At 35.0% G+C, this 13,741-nt stretch overlaps 1 pseudogene; it reads right to left on the minus strand.

The window, feature by feature from the left end:
- Positions 1–9,040: 9,040 nt before the first annotated feature.
- LOC113782430 lies at positions 9,041–13,496 on the minus strand (annotated as a pseudogene).
- Positions 13,497–13,741: the final 245 nt, after the last annotated feature.

The raw sequence follows: 13,741 nt of genomic DNA on the forward strand, positions 1-13,741 counted from the left end.
ACCCGTCGGAATCTGGAAAAATCCCAGCCAACATGGCCGGAATTTCGCCGGAATCCATTTCACCGGCTTTTAAAACCGGATTTCAACATAAATGAGTTCCCTACAATCTTGTGAACCAATTCAAACACCAAACAAATGCTTTAACATCATAAATCATGAGGAAAAGTGAGATCTAAAGTTCATGAACTTGAAATTATCATATGGCCCATTTAAATCTCACACAAACTTTGAAACCTCAAAGAGAAAGGGTTAGAGATTACCTCTGGTGCTTGAGGGTTCGAATCAACGTGAGAAAACTCAAGAAAAACGGTTCCAAAAGCTGGAAATGAAGCAAACAAATTACAGTCGCAGAGGTTCAAGTGTTGATGAACTAGTAAATTTGGGCTCAAATTAGAGTGGTTTAATGACGTTTATCAGGTTGTTCTCCTATGACCAAAGATAATGCAGAAAAAAAAATCTCCTCAAAGAAGGTCGGAGCTGGCCGGAATCAGGTGACGAACAGGGCTGTTCGGTCAACCGTGGCTCAAATTTTTTTGTTTGCAGAAAAAAGAATTTCTTTTCTTTCTTTCTTTCTCCTTTTCTCTCTCTCTCTGATGTTTTGCCGACTTTCCTCCCTCTCCTTTACCCTAAAGCTGCGTTATCTTCTATTTATTTGGGACAAAAAAACCTAAAACCTAAGATGAATGGTTGAGATATGAAAGAAAATGGGTTATGTGGCTTTTTTGGTTCATTGGATCCATTTTTCCAGTTGTTTCTTGATGGATTTGGGGTGGTGAGGTGTCCTAGTACTTGCTAAACTTGGAGCAAAAGAAAACAAGAAGCAAAAACAAATCTAAGCTGCCAAAAAATCCAGCTGTTCCTCTGTACCATTTATTGAAAAAGAAGAAGTTATAGTACAATTTTTTTTAATAGAAACACATGGGCCGATGGGCCTTCTTTTTGTTTTATATCTTCAGACTTTTTGGTGGATTTTGCCTTGGGTTTGGGAGTTTTTGCTTGGACTTTATTTGGGTTTTGGGGGGAATTTTTGGTTGGATTAGAAAGGAAATCTCTACTATTTTCTTTTAATTTTGAAAATCCCATTTTTCTTTTCTTTTCTTCCTACAAAATAACACAAAAATAAAATGAAAATGAAAAAATAAAGATACAAAAAAAATTAATAAGATTTTTTGGAAAACATTTGGTGTCTACAAATGCATTAAATGATTAGCACTAGTGGTGGTTTAAAACTTGTCGTCCAACTTCTAATTCTTGTATAATCATGACAATCTCTCTTACAAAAGATTCTAATTAAAAAGTTCCAATTTTATTAGGAGTAGTTCAAATTTAGGACCTTGGTATTCAATTTTTTGGGTGCAAAGTTGAGCTTTGATGAAGTGCTAGCTTAAAAATTCCTATATATATGGGAAAAATTACTGTTGGGACTTATGCATTGAGTTTGTGGTACAAAATTGACTTCATATGAGATTTTAACAGATAATTTGCATTTGTATGAGGATAAATTTATAATTTTGTAAGGATAAATCATATTTAGGATCTTTGCATTGAGCTTTAAGTGTGAGATCATGGCTTTAACTTATAATTCTGTTTTAATAAGAAAAAATGTTATTGCTTCTAAATCCTTGCATGCCACCATTGCTTTGTAGTTCAGTTTTGGCGTTGTAAACATCCAAGAGGAAACGTATACCCAGAGTCCAGAGTCCGTCAACCATTTCAAACTAGTTGGCATTCAGTTGATGAATATGATCATCTATCATGAATAGTTGTGGTATAATATCATCTTAGTGGCATCCAATTTCTTTTATATTTTTTTAGAAATAAAGCTGATTCATTTATTATATTGGTAAATACAAAGGCGATTATACTTTTAACCCAGTTGAAGAATTTCTTGAGAGATTTTTAAGTTTCGGTTAAAATATGAGAATATCAAAGCCAAATTAAACCTCATACAGGTATTTAAACAATGTCTGGTGTTGGGTTGGATCGAGTTTCTTTAGCATATTATTTTACCAGAATTGAAGTTTCTTTTCAGAGATTTAGGAGTTTTGATTGTTTAATAAATAAAAACTTATTTGCTAAAATTATGAAGTGGTGTTGAACCTATATATATATATATATTTTTTGTAGCAAACAAATCCTAACCGAATGCTTAATTTTGATTCAAATCAGTGGATTTACTTTAACTACTTTACCATATCTATCAAATCTACTTTTATTTGTTAATTAAGTTCAGAATCCTTCTCTAGTTAAACAATATGATACTTTCAGCCTAACGACTTTCTACTTCTTCCTTTTTTCCCCTCTGTTTATTGCCTTTTTTCCCTTCTTTAGTAAGGTAAGTGATGTTGCTTATTTTTTTGACAAAAAAAGTGATATTGCTTATTTGTTGCTTTTTTTTATGTTTCTTTTTTAATACATTATTCTATATAGGTCTATCTATAAGCAACGTAGGTATGAGACCAGAGAATTCTAGCAGGGCTAATTAGAAAGATTTGGAAGTATTCAGATGATTCATAGAATTACATTTGATTGAAACACATCCTAATAATTATAGTGGAAGCAGTTTAAAAATAGAATGTTGGAAATGAATTAGATCAACTTTGAAAGATGAAAACAAGGGTGACTTTACACAAAGAAATTTGAAGAATGAAAGGGATCATTTGAAACAAAAATACATAATTTGGGCAAAACTCATTGGTAATACAATACAGGAAATATTATAAACAACCATTTCTGACTTTCTTAAGTCGAATTTAGATGTTTTTTTTTTTTTTGGCAAAAACCCCATTTACGGGGAGGGGAGTGCCAGCCCCTTAGTTATCTCATAACTGAGAAACAAAAGTTAAAATTACAGACCCATGCAAAGCCAAACATGCGGGAACCCCTGCTATCTAGAAGTAGGGATGTTCTAACAGACACAGGAAGATGTAGGTAGGAGAGAAAGAAAGAGTCTTAAGGCAGCCGCAGACAATGTTTCTTTTAATGTTTTCCATAATACATTTCATCTTTTATAGTTATTTGATTTAAAAATAATTATTGTCTTTTTGATACCTAACAACTTCAAGCTAATGAAATCAAAAGTTCTTTTTTGTTTTGTTATAAATAGACAATAGGGAAAAAATTGCACGATTGATCTATATAGATATTTCTTTTGTGTCAGAAGAAATTAATTTCTAAATGATGTTTTATATAAGTGATCCTTTAGCTTAGGATTATCATGGTACCTTGAGTATGGATAGTTATATCCTGTGTTATTTATTTGCTTCTATAAAATAGAATACTCAAAATATTAACATATAGGTATACAATTGAAGTACGAAAGAGTAGTAAATAAGGGAGAATTGTAATTTTGATCTCCAATCTATAGTGTATGTGCATAATTAGTCTCCAATCTATTTCGAAAATCAATTTGGGTCCCCAATCTATTCAATTTTGCGCTAAAAGTGAACAATTGACGGAATTTCTTTCAGCCGGAACCAAGTCACATGAGATCACGTGCCGGCAATAAAACCCTTTTTTCAATTTTTTTAATTTCTGAAACACGCTTTTTAATATTTTCAGCTTTGTCTTGCCTTTAGACATATTAAACAAAGACATTAAAGGCTAAAATTCACTAATCAAGGAGTGGACCCCACCATGTGTAGAAATAAATCACAAAACAAAGTAGGACGACGACGTCCTCTACTTCTTTCTTTCCTCATCTTCTTTCTTTCAACTCAAGAACAAACCCTAGGAGTCTCAATCCCATTCTAATCAGACAAAAAAATTTGCCATTCTGGCAAAAAGTTGCAAGATCTGGGCAAAAACTTGGGGTCGAGTTTCTTCTATTTTCAATTGAGCTCCTCATGGAACCAATGAAAAATTGCGACTGCAAGCAGCAAGCAATAATGGTTACTTCTTGGACAGACAACAATCCTGGGAGAAGATATTTCACTTGTGCAATCAAGAAGGTATGATTGTCTCTGTTTCTGATTTCGACTTTTTTGTCTCTATTTCTGAGTTTTGGGCTAAAGCTTTATGATGTTGGCTGTGAAGGGTGACAGAGGAAAAGGATGCGATTATTTGAATGGCATGATCCGAAAATGTGTAGAAGGTCAACAGCCCTAATTCCTGGACTACTACGAAGCATTAACTCTAAGAATGCTACAATTGAGAAGCTAAGACCAAGGGAAAGAGAATAATTGTTAGCAATTTTGTTATTGGTACTTCTGCTGGTTATTGTGTTACTGGTGTAAAAGGCAGAAGGTTGGACAGTCTTGGTATCAATTAAGCAGCTCAAGGAAAATGTGTTAAGTATTAGGCTAAGCTAGGTACTGTCTAAACTTAGAGATGAAAGACATTCCTCCTGTTCTATAATTTTGGTATTTTTTGTTGGAATGGGTGAATGTGTAAGTTGTAATCTACTATCAGGCTAATACATTCTGTTTATTTTGAATGAATGAATATATTGGATGTTCCAATCTGCTTTTAATTAGTTATGTTTTTAAAGTTCATTTACAAGTTAACTGGATGTCGAATTCATTTACACATGTAATTTCCAGTTTATGCATGAACATGGGTTACATATCATTGGATTAAACAATCCCAAAAATCAGAATAGCAAATTCACTGCAATCCTTGCATTACAGATGTAAAGAAACATGGAAGAATAATAGGAATTCAATGCATCCAAGTCATCCACAACTAAAAGCATACTTTCACAACCACCATCCCATTGATCAAATAAAGGCGTTTCCTTGCCTAGAATCCTATATAAAACTTGAAGCACTTATTTATGATAATTTTCACAATCCAGAACGACCAAAAAACAGAATGAAAACTGAGCTTCAAAAACCTGAACATCATATGTAATGGAACAGAAAGACCAGAAAACAAAATGAAAACAGAACGACCAGTAAGCTACTATAAAACCTGAACATCATATGTAATGCTAGATAGTAAAACAAAACAAATGGTAACATACCAAAAGACAAAAGAATACCAAAAGATAAAAGAAGATTTCATTGCTGGCTTGGAACCAATGTACAAAAGATACATTCATAATTCATTACAACCATCAAATAGACACTATTTTGTCATTTGCCAGAAATGATTACAAACTTCAAAACTGTGATGTTCACGCTGGCTTGTTCTCAAGATACATGAGTTCCAAATACCAATGTACAAAAGGTACTAATCTGACAAAAGCTACTACTAATCAAATTCAGCAACACAACCATCCAAAAGATGTTGATTAGCAACATTAAGCTAGGTACTGATTAGCAACATCCAAAAGGTGTTGATTAGCTACATATCAGTTGGCTTTTCCTTTGTCATTGCAAGGTGGATTTGAACATCTTTGATCCTAAAAGGTATCCCTGTTCCTCCTTGGCCAACTGGTTGACTGTTATGTACCACAAAATGCTCTGGGATCCCAAAAGCTTCATGCAGGTTTGGTTGAGCAGTAGGGGCAGAAGATATTATATTGTCATCACCAGTTGTTGGGTTGTTCTGTGATGAATCTATTTGCTTTGCACTTCGTTTGGTGCCATTTCCCTGCAATACATCAGCATTTAACCACTAAATATTGAACTCACAAGAAACAATAACTAAATATACATTAAGTAATAAAATTACAACAGATTTTCTTGATGTTTTTGTTCTCCTCTTCTTTGCATTTGAAGTGTTGCCCTTGACCTGCAGCAAAGCATAATGCATTAGCTGCTACAATGTTACAAACACAGGTATATCTATTTACACAAATTACATGCCTGACTTACAGAGTTATCTACTCTCATGTCATTTAGTTGTGAGAGACTCATAACCTCCTGATTTGCTTGTGTTTCCTACCCCTGTTCACTCATTTGACTGGCTGCAACACCTACTTCCTCTCTAAGCTTACATGTCCGTGTGTTATGACTTTGCTCACCACAGAATGAGCATTTACAGATTCGACCAAATCTGCTCACCTTCTTGCCCTGTTCCTTTATTTGTTGTATCTCATCAGCAGATTTTCTCCTCTGTTTCTTTGGTCTTCCTGGTGCTCTTCCATAAGTTGGTGGCAGGAGTGGCTGAACATCTACATCTTCCCACTCATGCTCTCCATTCACAGGTAAAATGCAAGGGTCATAACACTTAAGATACGTTTCAACATTGTAACAGTCATCAATGTACTGCATAGGGTCCTTCATAGCAATCCACAAAGTTGAAATTGCATGAGCACATGGTATCCCTGTCAAATCCCATTTCCTGCATGAGCAAGTCCTATCCTCAATATTGACTGCCCACTTTTCACCATAAGGACAAGCAACTTCAAAACTGACATCGTTTGATTTGTAAGGCACACAGTAAGTTGCCTTGTCAATATTGTCCTTCATCCTTTTTCTAATTTTTGGATAGAAATCAAATTTACTCTACTTTTCTCTAGCTCTATTTCTATTTTCTTGCATTCTTTGCATAACAAAATGCCTCAATGCCTCCATCATGACAACAATGGACCCTTCCCTGGCATCTAATATTTTGCTGTTAAATGATTCACATATGTTATTCAACAACATATCACATTTAGGGAATGTTCTGAAGTGTGATCTACTCCACTCTGCTGGATTCTTGTCCTCTAACCACTTAATTGCATCAACATCCAGTTATGTTATGGCTTCCATTCTTCTTATGAACTGTGCATGAGTAGTTGCCTTAGCTGCTTTCCATAAGGCTTGTCTCATAGCTGTCCCTTTGAATCTAGCAGGTACCATATTGCTATGCATATGCTTCACACAAAATCTATGATCAGCCTCTGGAAAAACTGAATCACATGCCTGAATTATGCCCTTCTGCTTGTCACTCATTATAGTTCATTCATAGTCTTTTTCAATTTTTAGATCCTCCTTAAGTAAAGTAAGAAACCAAATCCAGGAATCCTTAGTTTCTCCCTCAATTGCTGCATAAGCAATTGGATACAAACTATTATTTGGATCAACTCCAACTGCTGTCAGTAATACTCCACCAGCCGCACCTTTGAGAAAAGTCCCATCTAACCCAAACACAGGCCTGCAAGCATCTAAAAATCCTTTTTTCACCCCAGCAAAGCACATGTACAATCTTTGAAATTTTCCTTGTTTGGTGACTGAATCACAGTAGTCTTCTGCCACCTTCATTACTACAGTACTACCTGGGTTACTTCTCAAGATTTCATTGATATACTTGGACAACTTATTTTACTGGTCCACATCACTACCTTGGGCCAACTGCCTGCCAATTTTTTTAGCTCTATAGCCTTGATGTCTACTCAATTAGCACTTGTTCTCTTTCATTACCAGGTTTTTGAAGCTAGCATAATCCATCTTGGGATTCTCCCTAAATGTGTTAATATATTTTCTGCCAACCCACCCAGATTTCACACTCTTGTTATGATATGAAAACCCACAGTTGTGCTTTTGCTAGAATGTTCTAACTTCCAATCTGCCATCACCTTTCATCTTCCTAGCATATATGCACCAGTGACATCCTTTTTTAGGACAAATTGCCTTGCATCTAATAGTGTCACTCTTGGTAAATTTAAATGGTCTACCCCGCTTGATATTTCAGGTTCTAACTGCCTCTTTAAACTCTTTGAATGTGGTAAATACCTGCCTAATTTCAAGGTTGGGGTTATTTGCATCCTTGGGATCATACATTGGGGGGTCTTGAATGACCTTTTCATCTGAACCTTGGAGACTATCAATATCTGAACCTGAATCTGGTGCAACATCTATGTTAGAGTTGTCATCATCAGTATCAGAATTACTCACTGTTTGTCCCCTAGTTTCCTCTACACATTCTTTTTTTTCATTCCTCTTAAGCTGCTCTTTCCTGTGATTTTCTACCCCTAACCATTCTAAATTATGGTCAACATTTTCTTCATAGTCATTTTCATCAGAATTTTGCTCATAATCAGAATCTTTTCCTGAGAATTCTCCAGAATCAGAACCCTCTATATATTCACTATCTGATTCATTATCTTCATCTTCTAATACAAAATCTTCATCATCAACATCAAACCCCCACTGTGATGCTAATAACTCACTAAAAGAAACCTCTATGTACAAATCAACTACCCTTCCATACTCAAATTGATCAACATAATAGGCCTGCAATTCTCTATCATGCTCTAATAGATGGAAGCCATGTTCCTCTATCAAAATGTGGTACTTTTTTGTCACCTATAGCCCCAACCTGACTTTCTAACATTCTATCCATTTCAAAAAGGCTTATACCTCACTGCAAGAAATTTGGCCTTTTGTGACAATAAAAAGTCATCACTAAAAATCAAAAAGTCGTCATTATATGAGTATAGTGACGACTTTTTTCATTATCACGTGGTTGTCACTAATTCTATGTCACAAATGGGTTTATGTGACAATCCTTTGAAAGTCGTCACTAAATCTTGTTATTTAATGACGACGACGAAGTTGTCACTAACAGTTATCATTCTGTAACGAATATTCTTGTCACTATTTCACACATTTTTTTGTTATAAATGTAGCAAAATTCGTCACAAATTTGAAGTCTATAGTGACGACTTGAACTTGTCACTATTAGTCCTAGTATTCAATGACAAGAATAGTCGTTACTTAGTGAACTTACATGTAAAGGTTGTCACTGAACTTTGTCTTGAAGAGCTGCAATTGTTTATTACAAATATAGCATTGTCATGGCATTTCCGACAATTATAGCAAAACATTCAATTTGACAAAAGGCATAGTGAATTTGCATGTTAGTGACAAGTTTTGTCAAACATTCAATTTGAAGATTGTCACTAAGTTTTGTCTTCAAGCGTTGAAATTGGCCATTACAAATATAGTATTGCCATGGCATTTTCAACAATTATAGCAGAACATTCAATTTGACAAAAGGCAAAATCAACGTAGAATATATGCCCCAAATTCATATATATGGCCATAACACATCTGTAAATTAATCAAAACAAAAGTGAACTACAAATGTTAGGTCCCAAATCCTACATAATTAGCTCAAGTAGTAATGGCCAATACATATCCTTCCCAAAAGATAGAGTACTAGATTTCTAAACTAAAGCATAGACTGCAGCACCAAACATGTCTCCTCCAACATGTTCTACCCCTGCAAAATTCACCTTAATAAGAATAGGAGCAAGAAAACCACTATGAAAGAATATTATACGAGATAAAAGAATTACGTTTTTTAAACAATTCTATAGATAGGGACTGCAAATAAGGTAATCAGCTCCATATGACATATGGAAGTTTCTTAACCCAACGACATGTTTAAGATAGAGAACTCAGTGATAATGTCTCTATTCCACAATACTATGTCTCTAATTCCTAAGTATATTTTGCATCTTAATGGAGTTTATGAAATAAGTATTGACACATGCTTTCTTCTTCATTCTTTGCATGCTATCTACTATTTGTTAATCAAACTATGCATATGATTGCGAGAGAAAGGACAGAATTATACCAGGATAGACCAGTGCATGTTGAATAACGTGTGGCAAATCAAAATTAATACCCTTGAGACTTGGGTATTTAGCTGTGATCACGCTAAGGGTAACTCCAAGCCCACCACCAACATCTACCAAAGTTTTGAAAGTTTTGGGGTGCTCAAAGCCTTTGTAGCGTTCAAGGATTCTATTAATGGTAATCATTGTGGGGTTAATCATTGCCTTGTTGAAGACCTCATTGAATCTGGGATCTCTAGCAGGGTATTCAAATGCATGTACACCATGTACCCTATCAGACGGAACTCCTCCTTCACAAACAACATCTTCTAATTGGTGCCTAAATTAGGCAGATTTGATGAGGATTTTTGTACAAACCAAACTGCCCGTACCTTATAATTTCTATGAACAAAAGCAATTGATTCTTGAAGGTAGCATTTGCAAATCCAAGAACTTGTACTTTCCTGTAAAGAAGCATGAATAATTTTTGAATTGGAAAGTTTGGTTTCGAAAAGAAAGGTTCTGGAACCATTTTTTGGACACAAATTCTGACCAGGTATGTCTTCCACAAAATAGTGCAATGAATTTTTACGTATTACTTAGGAGGGAGCAAAAGTCTTGCCCAATATTGCCCAGCAAGCCGTGAGAGATAAAGTAAAAGCTAAGGGTAATAGATTTAGAAGCAAATAAAAGTGGAAGTGAAAACACTGACCATCTGTCAATGAAGACCTTATCTTGAAGCAAGGCCAGTAGGGGACCTAGTGAAACTCCTCTTCCTGCTCCATATGTTCTATTCTGCATAAAGTATTTGGCCACCGGTGCCAATCCATACACTCTTCTTTGGCTACTGATACTAGCATTCGCCTCGGCAACAGAGCAGGTGAGCACTGAGTAGCTAGCTAGGAGCCACAGCACCCTATCCAGCATAGCAGCCGCATCTGGGTTTTTAGGACACACCTGGGCTGCAATGCCCAAGGCGACAATTGTGCACCTGGACTTGCTTTGGTAATGACCTCCAACACATCGAGCCAGATGGCAGCCAGCAGCACCATGGGTAGCACTGCAGAGCTGACCAGGCCTAAGGTTTCATGAATATTTATCACAATCATAAATGAAGAGAAACGAGTAACCTCAATTATTTATGTTAAATATAGCCCTTAATTATAAAAAGGAAAACATGAAGAGCAGGACAAGAAAATTTACAGCCCTTAATTCTAAATGAAAGGCATCAACACCAGAACAAGCAAACCACATGAATGCAACCTTCAATTATGACCAACAAATTGATAAATGCAAAACAAACCACTGGACTCAGAATTGAAGCAAGAAACAAAAGATTCAAACTATGGCTAACGCTAATCAATTAACCGCCTTTGGTCTCACAAAGGGGTTTGGACATTCAGAGGGATCTGCACGGTTCGTATGGTTGCAGGGGATAGCTAGCTAGAGACCCTCCCTTCCAAGATTCAGCTCAAGATTCAGTTCACAACCCTCTCTTCCACTTCGTTTCACTCTCACAACTCAACATTTAGCTCACACGACCTGCATTGGACAGAAAATATCGAAAATAGATGGAAAATATTGAGATTATTTACCTCAAATTATGCCATGACAACCTTAGGTCTTCTTTTCCTTAAGATTCAGTATTCAAACTCTGGCTTTTCCCCAAAATTCATGGTCAATTTTCCATGCTCTTGCCAGCAAGCAACTATGACGAACTAGGGATTTTTGCTATCTGTTACTCTACTAAAGCTGCCCTATCAGTTTGGGTAGCTCAAATTAGGGATGCAAATGGTGGCTTAAAGTGATGTTCTCAGTAGTGTCAGCAAGATAACAGTGGAGAGATGGAGAAGAAGATGTGTCCGAAGGCAAAGAAAGAGGGAAATGAGTTTTGTCTGAAATTTGGCGAAGTGTTGTTAAATGTTTTTCTTCCAAATCAACTTCAAACAGCGTCGTTTCTGCTTCTTTTAGAACCCCGCCTCTACTCCTTCAATTTTCAGCTTCCCGCTTTCACTATTGCACATTAAAAAATAACGTCTTCTCTCTCTAAATTGTTGAACTTTTCTCTATAAAAGTAACACCTTCCCTCTTTTTTTCTTTTCCCAATCTTTGTGTAATTAAGATTGTTTATTATTTTGAGATTTTTTAACTCACAAGCTATATTAAAACTTTATTTGTTGTATTAAAACTTTGGAATATGAAAATTTAGTATTTTTGGATTTTTTTTACTAACATAGGTTTTTTAGGATCTCTACAAAAAATAATGTTCAAAAACTAAAAGACTTATTAAAAATATGTTTCTAATTAAAAAAAGGATCTTTTAATGCAACAATTTTTGGTATCAATTTAATAATTTTATCAATTATGCACGAATTGTGGTCTGACAAGACCTAACAATCTGTTTAGTTGATCAAATAACCAAAATAGTTTGCTAATACATGCATGAAACACTAAATGTATTTGATACAAGTACTGATTCATAAACCATAAACAATTTGATTATTGTAAATTGTAATTAATAATAAACTCCAGTCATGCAATTGTCAAAATTTTTACTTAATTTCATATTAAATTTTATTATTCTTTGCCATTATTTTCACACTATGTTAATCAGTAATTTCCCATATGTTGTCAAGAGAACTAAATAATGAATTCATGATATTTTTTTAACTTTATAACAAGGTATTAGCTAAGTTTGGAATAATTAAAAAATAGGTATACATTTTTTATTACAATACCTTCCTCATTTTTCCAATGATAAACACAGCCTAAAGTGTAAAGTATAGGGTGCCGTAATAGAATTAATGAAATCGGTTTATCACATACGAGGCTAAATTGCAAAAGATAAGGTGTCATGATAGAGTTAATGAGATTAGTTTACCACATACGGGGCTAAAATATAAAAGTTCGGGTGGTATAACATAATTAATAAAATTTATTTACAGCAAATGGGCCATATAGAAAAAATTAGGGTGGCATATGGGGCTAAAATGTAATAGTTAGGGTGTCATAATAGAATTAATAAAATTTATTTACAACATATGGGCCATATTAAAAAAATTATGGTGGCATATGGGGTTAAAATATAAAAGTTAGGGTGTCATAATAAAATTGATAAAATTTATTTACAACATATGGACCACATTGAAAAAATTAGGGTGGCATAATAGAATTAGTGAATGTGAGTTAGGAACAAATACTTTGACAGTGACGACTAGTTGTTGTCACTAATTCTGAACTGGCAACCATATTGTGACAACATTTTAAGTTGTCATTGTAGGACCTATTTCAGTGACAACCTATTTTCCAATCGTCACAATGTTGATCTCCCACCACACTGTTTAGTTGCGCGCCATCCATATTGTGACGACTTATCCCGTGTTGTCGCTGTTGACGAGTGTACCCACGGTCAACTATGATGACATCAAAACTCGTCACTAAATTTTCTCAATTGTGACAAGTTTTCTGTTGTCACTGAGAATGTTGTCACAAAAGGCTAAATTTCTTGTAATGCCTGTGACCTCTACATGATCAAACACCCTTAATTCACCTCCCTCATAATGAACATCAGGTTCAGTTTCACATTTTTCCCATAAGTGACACTTCATAGTCGCTTCCGTGCTATCACTGTCTACATTTAAAAAAAAAAAACAAAAACAACAAACAAACAACACATGCCATAATTTAGATGACAGAAATTGTAAAACTAGCAAACCGACAATAAAAAATGCATACTTTAGCAAAGATTCAAAGATAAGGACCATCAATTACAGTAAAATAAGTCCCACTTGTACAGTATTAACCAGCATGATAAGATCCCGTTTAGAGACACACATGGGACCACATCACAAATGACAAATTTTTTTAGGGCTTTTCTCAGGACTGGTCGTTAATAAAGCCTTCATTACAGATTTTTTATCCCCCAAAGTACAAAAAGCATCTTTTCCACTATATTCTAACATTATAGTTGGCAATTGTGCATATATATCACAAACAGAAGGCAAAATCACATACCGTAATTAGGTGCTGCCAGCTTGTTCATTTCCTTAGGTCTCATTGCCATTTCTGCTTTGCAATGCCACGAGCAGCTTCAGCTTGACTGAATTCGGCAAGGTTTTCCTGTATTTTTTGCACGTTTTGATTCTTGATTTTGGCTCTTAGGGTTCGTTGTTCTTTTGCTGAAGAGAAGAGACCAGGTTGAGAAATACGACAGCAAATGTTTCTTTTTCTGATATTCAACCTTTTTGGTGGGGTCCACTCCTTGATTAGTGAATTTTAGCCTTTAATGTCTTTGTTTAATATGTCCAA

Source organism: Coffea eugenioides, chromosome 9 (assembly GCF_003713205.1).
Source record: "Coffea eugenioides isolate CCC68of chromosome 9, Ceug_1.0, whole genome shotgun sequence".
Classification (NCBI taxonomy): domain Eukaryota; kingdom Viridiplantae; phylum Streptophyta; class Magnoliopsida; order Gentianales; family Rubiaceae; genus Coffea; species Coffea eugenioides.